The sequence below is a fragment of the Cryptomeria japonica genome, chromosome 11 (assembly GCF_030272615.1).
Source record: "Cryptomeria japonica chromosome 11, Sugi_1.0, whole genome shotgun sequence".
In the NCBI taxonomy this organism is placed as follows: Eukaryota; Viridiplantae; Streptophyta; class Pinopsida; order Cupressales; family Cupressaceae; genus Cryptomeria; species Cryptomeria japonica.
Window position 1 is genome coordinate 504,133,329 of NC_081415.1, and position 13,629 is coordinate 504,146,957.

Here is a 13,629-nt window from a genome sequence, read left to right on the forward strand (position 1 = left end):
TAATTAGTTGGTTGTTTGGCAAACAAAATGCTACTTTTTGCACCAAAATTGCAAAGTTGCTCATTTTCAGCTTTTGAGCAGTTTTGAGCAATTTTGCAATTTTCAACCAAATGATCTCCTATCAACCTAGGACTCCTCAAACATGCTAAATATGACATAAAACCTTGAATTACATCAATTTCATCACTTTTGGCCACCTCTAGAGGCGTTGACCAGTGTTGACCTATTCAGGACCTAATTGACCTAGACATGACAAAAAATGGCACAATGGCCTTACAACTTTGATCCAATACATGGAATGACCTCAAAACTCCACCTTTTTAGGTCTCAAACTGATGATGAACTTAGAAATCCACATTTTCTCTAAAACTAATGCCTGATCTAATGAATGATACTAAGAACTTGCATTCTAACTTGAAGTTCACTTAATTGAAACTCCCACCCTTTAGTCATTTCCATGTGCATGTTTATGGTAGTCCAATCTACTAAAAAATACTATCATGACTGCACTTTCATTTGTCATAGAAGGTGATCATATCTCCATGTTGCATTGTCTAATCTCAAACTTACTGTCATGTGCCTCTGTATTTAGAACCTGATTTTTATCACAATCCTTATTCTTCACTCCTCAATACTGGTCTGCAACACTATATCACCATTGTATTGAGCCTCTATGCATGCCTTATGACTATTACATCTTTGAATTCCTTTGAGTTCTTTTTTATCTTTGATAGACTTGATCTTCTTATCTCTCTATGACTATACTTTGTCTTTGATTTGCTTTGCAACAAGGCTTTTATGGACTATAATTGACATTGATGGAATCTCCTTGTATTTCCCTTAAGTTTGGGGCCTTGAAGTGGAGTGTACGCCTTATGATGACACTGTCTACTTTGTGTTCTATAATATTCTCATGTCCCCAAATCAGATGATTATCTTTTATGACTAGATGTATCTTTGTAAGTGCTTTCTTTGTTAATCATTATCTCCTTGAGCTGTGTATGCCTAAGACTGAAATACCATTCTTGATAGTCTTGTTGTTCAGTATTTTGTAGATTTTTCCCTAGGCACTTGCACTATCACATGTTGCCCTTTAAACAAGGTCTATAACTTTACCTAACCCTACATTGTTATCCATGATTGCATACTGAGTTCTAGGTCTCTATTTTTATAATATCCTCCTTTTATAGTATTTTTAAACAAAAATATGACTATCTGTATGACCATTTATGAATGCTTTATGTACTGGCTGCAAGACATTTTTGGCATTTACTATTATGATTCCTTATGATAAGTATTCTCATGCATTCTTGTAGCTATTTCATCTTTATCTTCCTGATAATAAAGTACCTACTGCGCTTAATCCTTTGTAATCGGAAAAAGTCAACCTAATGGTAACACCGACAAGTAGAAGCATGTGATCGGGATAGCATACACCGTTTAAGTCCATCGACATAACACACACTAGCAGCAATGGAGAAATCTTGTCTTGTCGATAGTTGATGAGGCTATCGGTACGACTTATTCCGATGGACACTGGAAAAAAGTAAAATGCACCGGCAAAGGTTACGACGATAAAGGGTCATCGATGCAGACAAAAACAGTTGGGATTTAAAAAAAAAAATGTTGGGGAAGGTTGGAATTTTGATGAACACCACAAGACAATTGACGATGTTGTCATACCTGTGACGATAAAAACGTCGCAGGATGCAACCTCCTCTGTCATCTTAATCATCAAAATTTCGTCTTGCTGATAGCCGATGAGGCTATCGGTAAGCCTTATCTTGATGGAAACTAGCAAAATTAAAATGCATTGGCAAAGGTTACGATGTTAAAGGGTCATTGACAAAGGTTACGACTAGCGGCAATGGAGAAATCTTGTCTTGCCAATAGCCGATGAGCTATCGGTAAGACTTATCTCGATGGACACTACCAAAGCAAAAATGCATCGAAAAAGGTTACACCGCTATATAAAGGGTCATCGACAAAGGTTATAGTGATAAAGGATGCAATAAGGTCAGAATTTCAACGTCTCCTCGTCAAAGAAACATATCGCGGGTGCACAGAAATTTCCGATGTGGTGTTGTCTGAATTTCGACGTGAATCTCGTCATCAGAACACCGACGAAAAAATAGTGACGAACAAATACGTCAGAATTTTAACGTTTAGTTGTTTGAATTCTGACGAATGATTGTCAGAAAACTGCTCCAAATGTACTAGTTTGTGCTTTATGTTGCAAGAGTGAGGAGTATGTTTCTCACCTATTCTTTCAATGCTCCTTCTCCAAGATGATTTGACACTTTTGGTGGGGTATTTGGAACTAGGCCTACTAGCACGTCTTGTCTTTGGTTGAATTTTGGGCCCACCTGGGTAAGACCCCTATTAAGACTTCTTTTCTCAAGGTTTCTTGGGCTATTGGTCCCATTTTCATTATTTGGCATATTTGGTTGGAGCGGAATCGTAGGATTTTTCATGATGCTAGGATGACCTTGTTCAACATTTGTGGTGGAAAATCATTCATTCTCTTCGTGATACTGTCTTGGCTAAGTGTGATCTTGTTGGAGGTGTGAATCCTCAAGATATTGATATATGTAATCGGTTCAATTTTTCTCTTCAGGGAGGTGTTCATTCTCCTCGGAGGTGGCGTGCTAGGTAGATAATGAGAAATAGAAGTCCACATCCTTTGTAGAGGATTAATATGGAGGGTCATTGTTTCCCTCCTTCTTAGGGAGTTTTGAAACTTAACACCGATGGTTCATCTCATGGGAATCCTAGGCATGCTGGTATTGGTGGGGTAGGTCCTGATAGCTCTGGAGATATTCAGTTTATTTTCTCAATTTATAAAGGTATTCATACCAATAATTTAATGGATTCTCTTTCCATTTTACATGTGGTGGAGCGTATTTGTGTTCTTGGCTGGAAGAGTATTATTTGTGAATCTGATTCTCTTGAAAGTGGTGGTGAATTGGCTAAATGAGCGACGATTAGATGAGGTTAGTTGGCACTTAGCTATGGTGATTAGATAGATCCTTTGGTTGTGTGGCTCTTTGGAATCTGTTACTTTTTGTCACATTCCTAGGGAGTGGAATGAAGTTGAATAATGTTTGGGTCAATGGGCTTCTAATCATATGCAAGGTTGAAATATAGTGAATAGAGGGAAATTATCTCCAGAGATATCTCATTTGTTGGATCATCTTATGGAAACTGACAAAGTTGTGTAATTTTTCTGTGCTGGGTGTGTGGCCCTTCTTGATTTGTTTCTCTTTCTTTGATTTAATAAATTTTAACCCCTCTTTTAGTCTAACAATAGGTACAAACATATCAAAACATGCTTGAGCATAAGAAACCTAAGTAGCCAAGCAAGGAAAGTGGGCATAAACTATCCATAGATCATGACAAACAAAAAGCCATAGAGATGAAAATAAACTATCCTATCCCAAAAGTTAAAACTTTACAATGTTTATTACTTACAAAATAAATAGGCAAGTCCTTGATTTTTAGCAATTGAGTTGTCATATGAACTATCATCTAACATGATCACCTACTGTTCTATTTAGATTGGATGAAACCTATGGTGGACAACACTATTCCTCGAGCTAAAGGAAAACACACTAACAAAGGGAATTACAATAGCAGATAACCATTTCTAAATAAATATAACCCAAACTTAAAGAGATTTCATATGAGAATATTGTGACAAATTTTGGATATAGAACATTCAAGATACATAAATACCATCACACATTTGGTAATTAATCCAAAAGGAAAGAAGAGTAAATTATCAACTTGAATAAAAAGCTAAAGGAAGACATGTGTTAGGCTATTGAATCGATTGCAACTAAACTCACACACATGAAATATATTACATGTCATCAATGATTTGGTAATCTCGTGCCAATAAAATGACGCAATAATCATTAATCAATGCTGTAAACTAAAGGAAATATTTATATGTTATACATTATAATAAATAGCTAGCAAAAATAAATAAAGAAATAATCATTGGGTGCAAACAAGGTAATGTATGCCAAGTCTCCAGGCAAGGTCTACTCACCCAATAATCTAAATGCATCTTCTTTGGAGTTCCTAATTCCATAGATTCAAAGAGTTATTGCAACTATCAATTACTATCTTGGCCAAGAGGTCCATCAAATTGTTACCCTCATTGTAGAAATAAAGGTATTCATAAGTTCTACTTAAATATCCATAACATCCAAGGGTCACACAAAATGTTATTTAGATTTCAACTACCTTAATCACTTCTTAATATCATTAATAAATAAAGCCTCGCTCAACAATAAACTCTGGACACTATATATTCCACAAACCTATGATAATCTAGGAACTAATACCTTGGTCGTAGCTTTATTGTTTTATGAATGATGGTTTTTTCAATGCAACCAACACAACTTCCCTTTTATGATTCCTAATAATACACCTTGCACTTGAAGGACCTAGATGCCCATGTCTAGCACCATCAATTGTTTGTTTTAGGGCTTAATTAGAGGATGAATCAAATTAACTGTAGATCTATTTATTTTTTAATTAATGCTAAAGACTTCATGAATATTTTTGAATATTCTTATCCATGGTTGGAGTGATAATTTTTTTTTTTTGACTTTTAGAAATTACAAATCAATACAATTTTGCTTCTTTAAATATTGATAATGTCAAGTTATAATTTTAAATTTTAAAAATTACTATTTTCATCTACTTATTGATTTAATGATGTTTTATATAAATATTATAGGTGTAGATTTGACATTTTTATAACAATGTTAAAAATAAAAATAATTATATATTATAAGTATGCACATAGATATATTTTTTACAATATAAAAAATGTTATTTATAAGACTAAAAAGAAATAAATTATGTCAGAGGATTTACCCAAATTGTATACAAATATATGATGAGATTTGGTTTCTTTTTATGTCACATTATAATTTCTTGTGATTCTATGTTGTAGTGTCATAAATTGTATTCTTATACAATTTCATACTTACTTGGGCCTCACTTTGGTGTTTTTGTCTTCTATGCCTTGATTATGCCAAATTTTTCTCATAGCGGTGCCAAATTTGTAATCTCCTTTCTCTACTTTGACTCCTGGAGCTTGTTTCAACACAATTGGATTAGACTAGGATGGCTAGTTCCCTTCTGTGTCGTCCTAGACTAAGACACTAGGTGCCATAGTCCAAGCCAAAAGGGCCCAAATTTGAACCATCTAACAGTCAAAAACTGTTGAGTAGGAAATGATTTTTAAAGTCAGACTTCTTCATAATTTTCAACGCATTTCATGAGGATAGGTATAAAAGCAATTCTTATCCCCCTCATTTGAAACATGTCTCAATTACAATTTCTCAAGAGCAATTCAAATTCAAGTGAGAAAACGATCAAGCATCATTAGAGCAGTGAAGGAGAGGTCAAATATTCAGATTTTCAAGAATTCAAGATGGCATCCATGATTAATTCCATATGAAGACACAAATGAGCTCTACATGACAACATCAACATTTTTATGAAGACTTCAAGAAAAAGGAGATTCATAAAGAAAGGCATAACATTTGAATTAAGAATTTATTTCTAGATATAGCCTCTTCCATAGAAGGGTAAGCTCTCTCTTTTTAATTTCATTCATCATAGGGTTAATTCTAAATTTGGGATTTGACCTAGGAAAACCCCTATCAACCCTACAACATTTTTCCTCTCTTATGTGTGTAGGTTATAGGTTCAAAAGAGAACAAATATAGAATTAGAAAGTGTAGTATGAGACAAAGAGATCTATATTTTAAGTAGCAGAAAACCCTAGACACTATGACACAGTCTGGCACTTTTTCAATAAAATTTCAAGGATATATTCAAAGCCACATCCTCATATCGAATCTATTTTCGATTTCTGCATCAAGCGCATACAGGACTAGGTCACTTAACCACATAGTCTAGCACCTTTGGTCTCAAATTGAAAACACAGGTCCCTCTCCGCCTCTCATTTCTAAATCTGTACTCAAAGTCTGCATAACTATTCTAAAACTTTCTATTTATGCTGAGTATTCTCAATTTTGCATCATTAGTTTAGTTATTGTATTTAATCATTATATCTTATCCAATTGCAACAATCAACAAAAAGATGGAGAATCCTATTTGTACCCAACTCTTCCCAATAATATTGAAGTTAGGCCTATTGGATTTATTCTCCTTGATGAGATGTTGCCGTGAATGGGTTTTATTCCTAGTTTGCATGTTTAGACCAGTGAACCCCATTTCACCTCATTTCATTTAGTGAACTCGACTTGTGCATTGAATAATTTTAAATTTATATGCTCATATATAATTTTTATTGTATTATGTTTTCAGATTTAGAAGAATTAATTAAACCTATTATTTCTATAGTGCAATTTTCTTAATTAAGTGGTTAATTGATCATTCTATTGGGAAATTGCATTGTTTAATCACTTCCTTTGTTTGTATTATCAATTGTATAAGAGGCATTGTGATTACAAATCTATTTCATTAGCTTTTCCCTCTTTTTGTATGAGTTTCATCACCCTTTTTCCCAAATCCACTATTTTGATAAGAAGAAGTTATAAACTTGTGACTTCCCAAAGTTTACATACTAAGTGTATTGAGCCTGAGTTGACTAACCTATTCTCTAGGAGCTTGGGTGAATCCTCTATTCCTACACAATACATACCTAACATTATGGAGAACCATTCCCTTCATGTTACTTATTATGAGTATCTCTTAAACTCAAGTGACTACTGAACAATTGGGGGAGCTTGACAAGAAATTAGAAATATTTCAATAATGTATGAGTTAAGAAAACTTGGGTGGAGAGACAATCCCCTTGATTTAAGGTTTGAGGAGAATGATTCAAAGTGATGAACATGGTGTGAATGTGTTGTGTAGTATTGCCCATATTATAAATAACTGTGTTATGACAATGAAAAGTTGTGTTGACATGCTTAGTTATTCAAATCCTAAAAATCAAGTTGAGCCTTCCATTCTTACATCTTTGCCTAATGTGCCTACATATAAAATCTTCCATTATGGCTAACTCTACAAAATATTAACGCTACATATGTTAGTAAGGGGGGAAATCCTATCAATCAACAATTCTACATACCTCCTTCCACTAGCCTTCCATTTTTTCCCCAATCATCTCCTTTACCCACCTATCATATTGCTCCACCCACCAATCATAATAATCAACCTACCTATTATAATGCTACACCTCCATCACAATCTAACATGTCCCACTCTAATTCATCCACTGAAGCTACTACAAAACATTTGCTCCAAAATATTTCATCTTTGCAACAATAATTGGCTTCCATAACCCAATCCAAATTCAATCTTCCTACATGTGATACCGCTAGCTCACTTTTCGATGACATGAACATTCTTCATACTCATGTCCCACAACATATTGAGGTTCCTTGTTTGGATAAATATAATGAACAAGGTGACCCCCAAACTCATGTGAAAACATTTCAATCTTTGTGTAGTGACTTCTCACATGACCACAAACTCATGACAAAACTATTCACCCTCAACTTAAGAGAAAATATTTGCAATAGTTTTTCTCCTTTCTTTCTCATTCGATTGATTCTTGTAAAAAAATCTCTAATGCATTTGTTATGAGAATAATATTGGTACACCAATTAATTTGACTGATTTGATGCATTGTAAATAAGGAGTTAAAGAATATTTAAGTGATTGATTTTATTGGTAGATGTAAACATTTTCATTCGCAAATCTCTTATCCTATGCTTGATGCCGATGTTCAAAGAATTTTTATTAATAATTTTCAAAAGGATATTAGGAGATTTTGTTTTTTGATTATGCATCTTCCAAAAAAATATGCATAACACTTTATAATTATCAACTTCAAGTGAGTTAATTTAATTTCTCTTCATCATTGGCTTTGGTTGATAAGAATGAATATGCTCATCAAAATTTTAAATTTTTTTAAAAACAAAGTAATAATTTCATCAAGCTCAATCCCAATAATAATGCTTTTAATCATATTGATTCTCAAGTGGTAGCTACAACACCCATTGTAGCCCCTTTATCATCAAAGTTTACACACTATAATTTCACTCCTCTTTCTAAATCATTGCATAGTATCATGATTAAATTGATTAATTCTAATGTGATGAAGCTTAATCCCATGTGTCCCATAGATACCTCTAAGCATTTGCCTCCTTTTGATCCTAAATCCTATTTCCAATACTATCATCAAGATGACCATGATATTGAGAAGTGATATTAATTAAAACATGCAATTCAAGATCTTATTGATTTGAATACTATAGTAGTGGATGGTGTGAATAATAAAGGAAATAAATATGTGGTACCTCCTAATTAAAATTTATAAATATTTAACAATCCTTTGCCTTCTCATTCTACCAATATTGTCAAGCCTAAGAACTCAAGCTTTATAGCTACTAGTTATGTGTTTGCTAAAGATAACAATGTTGTGAACTTTATTGAGCAACCTAAGCCTAAGTATGATCCTTGCATCACCTTTGACTCAAGATATATTATTATAGCACATGATGGACCATTATACATTACTACAAAGATTAAGGGAAAGATCTCACATGGAGTTCTCATTGATTTAGTAGATATGGTGAATGTTATCACAAAAGAAGATCTCTATATATAATAGTAATATCAAGATACATATGATAAATATGATGTTATGATTAAGTTTCATGATGGTTTCAATTGCCCCACTATAGGTTCCACCACCCTTCCCATAGAGTTTGGTACTAAGTGCTTAGATGTTACCTTTTCTATTATCCCTACCTCTAACCAATTTAATGTGAAGTTGGGACACCCTTGGCTTAATTCTAATAAATCTATTCCTTATACCATTCATATGTGTTTGAATTTCCCTCACAATGGGTGTGTTATAACAATCAGTCATAGCCTTTACTATCCCTTAGCAAGATGTGGAAACTTTACCCTTGATTGCTTTTGGCCTTAAAAAACCCGAACCTTTGCAACCTTGTTAAGAGATCCTTTTCTTATCTTATATAAAATTAAAACATGAAAGGATATTAGCCTTGAGTAAGCCTAATGATTCTTCACCTCTGGATCTAGATATTATGCTTTCACAACCTAGACCTATACTTCTTCTAACCCCTCATATTCCTCCTATTTATGTTGTGGTTCCACTTTCTACATCTTATAAAGTTCAAAGAGAAAAGCGCCCAATATCTTGTATCTCTCAACCTAGTGAGATTTCTTTTGTTCCTCCTACAAAGGAAGAAATGAAGCCTATGTTTTTTGATTCTCAACTGTCCCAAGCATCACTCGTAATAACAAGAGAAATTGTAGTGTGAGAGAACATAGACAAAAATGTTGTGCTAAGGCTCATCAACTTGCTTCCCAAAGTGTTTCCTCCCCTAATCAATTGAATGTTGACTTGGTCCCATTTTCCCAACCTTCTCCTAATCCTAGGGAGGAGTTATATCTTTATCATCTCCATCAAAAATTGAAATTATCTATGCAAAATGATTCTTCTTCTCCATATCCTTTTCCCTTTAGATCTCTTATTGTGATTAATTTGGATGATGATGTTTATACTAATTATTATGATGATACATATGAATTTATTGATATTAATCATGAGATATCTTTGAGATTTTAAAAAGATTTAACCCTATTCTAGTGATAAACATAGTGATTAATCATTACAACATGGTCCTTGTCTAGAACTTGTGATAGATCCATCTATCATGCTTGTTGTGGCTCATCTTGTATCTTGTCCACTATCTCTAAATAATGTTAAGCAAGATTGGAAGGAAAATGGTTTTCTAGAGTAGCTTCACTTGTTCGGTGGATTATTTTGTTTGTTTGCTTGCATGTAATGTGTTTCCCCACGATGTGATGCTTGATGTGTCTTTGTGATACGTTAAGTTAAATTTGGATTACCCTTGTTGCTCTATTGTTACAAGGAAACAAAGAGACTAACCCTATTGTGACATTCCTCTATCTATATCTCACTTCTCCTATATGTTATATAAATGTTATGTCATAAATGTGATTTTGTGTTGTCTACTTGGGGATGATGCAAAGCATTGAGATATCTCATTTTGATCTCTTCCATGTTGACCCAAAAAGAGTTTTTTATTCATCTTATGTGCTATTCTTCCATTGTGTTCATAGTTTCACTGCCTTTGGAGGATGAGGTCAATTCATTACAATCATACTTGACATACATAATTTATCTGATGCACATATTTACCTCAGATAGTGGATCCCTTATGTGCTCTCTCTTTGTGTCTTGTGACCATCGCCCTTTATTTGCCTATATTTGGGGGTATTTTACTGCTACAACGTGATTATATTTTGGATATATGATACCTTGTACAAAAATTGATCTTGGTAAGGTGTACATAATTTATTTAACGTGGGGGCATACACTTCACTCCATGTTACACTTTGTGCACATACCACCGAGGTTTGGTTTGTACAGTTTGATCACACACCATGACATGTTTGGTGCACATTTCAACACCCATTTTGTTGATGATCTTTGTTCATATTTATTTGCAAGTCGAGGCTTTGTTTTGTAATCTTTGTGCTTGGTGCATACTACAACACCCATTTTGTAGTTGAGTGTTTGCTAGATTATTTAGCAAGTTACTGAGTCTTTACTATGTAATATTTTTTGTGCAAACATGACTCATAGTAAGTAGACCCTTGATATACCAAGAAGTCATGTCTTCTCTTTCTTCTCATATGGTTCATAGTGAGGAGCTCCTTACAAGGCCTAGAAGCCATATCTCTTTGTTCAATGTGTTTCTCATTTTATCTTGATGTTAGACTGATGAGATCCTAAGTCCTCAGGGGCTTGGTGTTCCTTGTTTCTTTAATGTCTTGGTGAAAGTCTTTTGATTCTATTATGTACCTTACCAAGAGTATGAGTGTAAGTTCATGCTCCTGCTAAAGTGGGGGCTAAATGTAGTGTTGTAAATTGTATCCAAGTTCTATAATTTCATACTCACTTGGGTCTCACTTTAGCATTTTTGATCTCTGTGCCCTAATTATGTTTGATTTTTCTCACACCTATGCCAAGTCTATGATCTTTATCTCTACTTTGACACTTGGACCTTGATTGGACTAGGGTACTAGGCACCATAGTCTAGGGGCCATAGTCCAAGCCAAAAGGGCCTAAATTTGAACCCTTTACCAGCTTGAAAATGTTGAGTAGGAAATGATTTCTGATGTTGGTCTTCTTCATAATTTTTAATATATTTAATAAGGATAGATATAAAAGAAAGTCTTATCCCGTCATTTGAAACATCTCTCAATTACAATTCCTCTAGAGTAATTCAAATTCAAGTGAGCAAGTGATCAAGCATCATTAGACTAGTGAAGGAGAGGTATACTATTCAAATTTTCAATCATTCAAGAACGAATCCATGATCAATTGCATATGAAGACATGCATGAGTTCTACATGACAACATCAACCTTTTTATGAAGACTTCAAGAAAATGGAGGTTCATAAATAAATTCACAACATTTCAATTAAGCATTTATTTATAGATCTATCCTCTTCCTTACAAGGGTAGGCTCTCTTTTTATTTCATTCATCATAGGGTTAATTCCAGACCTAGGGTTTGACCTAGGAAAATTCCTATCAACCCAAAAATATTTTTCCTCTCTTATGTGTGTAGCTTACAGGTTCATAAGAGAAGGATTATTAAATTAGAAGGTGTGGACTAAGACAAAGAAAACTAAATTTTAAAGAAGCAAAAAACCCTAGACACTATGGCTTAGCCACATAGTCCAACACTTTTTTGATGAAATTTGAGGGATATATTTAGAGTGACTTCTTGATCCTGAATTTATTTTTGATATCTGCATTAGACACCTAGAAGACTAGGTCACCAAGCCACAGTCCAACATTTTCAGGCTCAAATTGTAGACACAAGTTTCTCTTTGCCTCTCATTTCGAAATCTGTACTTAAAGTTTGCATATCTATTCTGAAACTTTTTATTTATGTTGATTACTCTCAATTTTACATCATTAAATATTTTATTATATTTAATCATTCTATCTTATCCAATTGCAACAATTCAACAAAAAGGTGGTAAATCCCATTTGTGCCCAACTCTTCCCAATAGAACTGAAGCTGGACCTATTGGATTTATTCACCTTAATGTGGTGTTGTTGTGAATGGGTTCGATTCCCAGTTTGCATGTTTAGACTAGTGAACCTCATTTCGCACCACTATGTATATGTATTGTACTATGTGATATCTAATCCATTTCTATGCACCTATGATTGAATGGGTTTGAAGTAATTTCAATAGATGGAAAATAAAACATGTTCATTCATCATTTATGCAATATAATAAGAATTAAGGTATAAGACCCAACCTTATGTGTGACTATTGCAACTCCTTTTTTCTTTTGGTGGATCCTAGTATTGCTAGTCAGCTAGATCAATTAATAAATTTTACAATATTATTTTAGTATAGTAAGGATATCATCACTATGGTGAACCTCATGGACAACTCTCTCTCTCTCTCTCTCTAGATATACATCATGTTGTGAAATTGTGTGGTATTGCCAATAAATTAAATATTCATTTATGAATTATATACAAAGGAAGACCAATATCTCTTGTACCCCATTGTATGTTTTACACTATAGTGATATTACTAAAATGAAATGACTGCATCTTGGTTCTTCTAGTTCTTGAAATATGGCTAAAGATTTTAATCTATTTATTTCTCTATCAAATTTAGAATTGCATACACCTAAAAATGGTCTGAAGATAATTAATTAAATAAGCAATTATTTAATTAATCTCTCCTTCCCAATTTAATTGAATTCACTAAGCAATTTGATTAAATCTCTCATTCATCTACTTATTAATAAATCTAAGGATTTATTAAATAGGTTCATTTCATCCCCTTTAATTAATTAATTCAAATTAATTAATTCCCTCCATCCAAATTAATTTCTTCTAATCCCTAATTAATTAAAACAAATCAAATTCACGAGTTGTTGAGATTAATTAGCCTTTTCATATTATTTGAATTTTTAAATTAAAATTCTCTTGACTTCTACCACTCCTAAACCTACCCATACCTAAACCTAACCCATTCTACCTACCACCATGTCCCCTTTCATCCAACATCTTCTAGAACCTTTGTGACACTTGTCACTAAGTGTTCCCTTTCATCTAACTTCTTCTAGAAGCCTCTTGACACTTGTCACCATAGAGATGACAGATGTTCCCTTTTATCCAACCCCCTTTGCCATCCTCCTCCAATTTAACCATTGATATCTTCAGATCAATCTTGACCGTTGATTCTTGCCACATCACCCCTAGCCTTGGAAAATCCTATAAATAGACCTCATTTTGAGCAATATGCATCCCATCTCATTTGTATCTTATGCATTATTATTATAGGCATCTAGCTTATAGTTTATCAATTTTTACAATATTATCATGCTTAATTTTAGCTTAAATCTTAGCTTAATCATGCTAGATCAATCATTCATGTAGCTTAAATCATGCTATTCTTTCTAGATCATGCATTTTCAACATTGAAATCCTCCATCTAAGTGTAGTCAAGTCACTGGAATTTGCATAATCAAA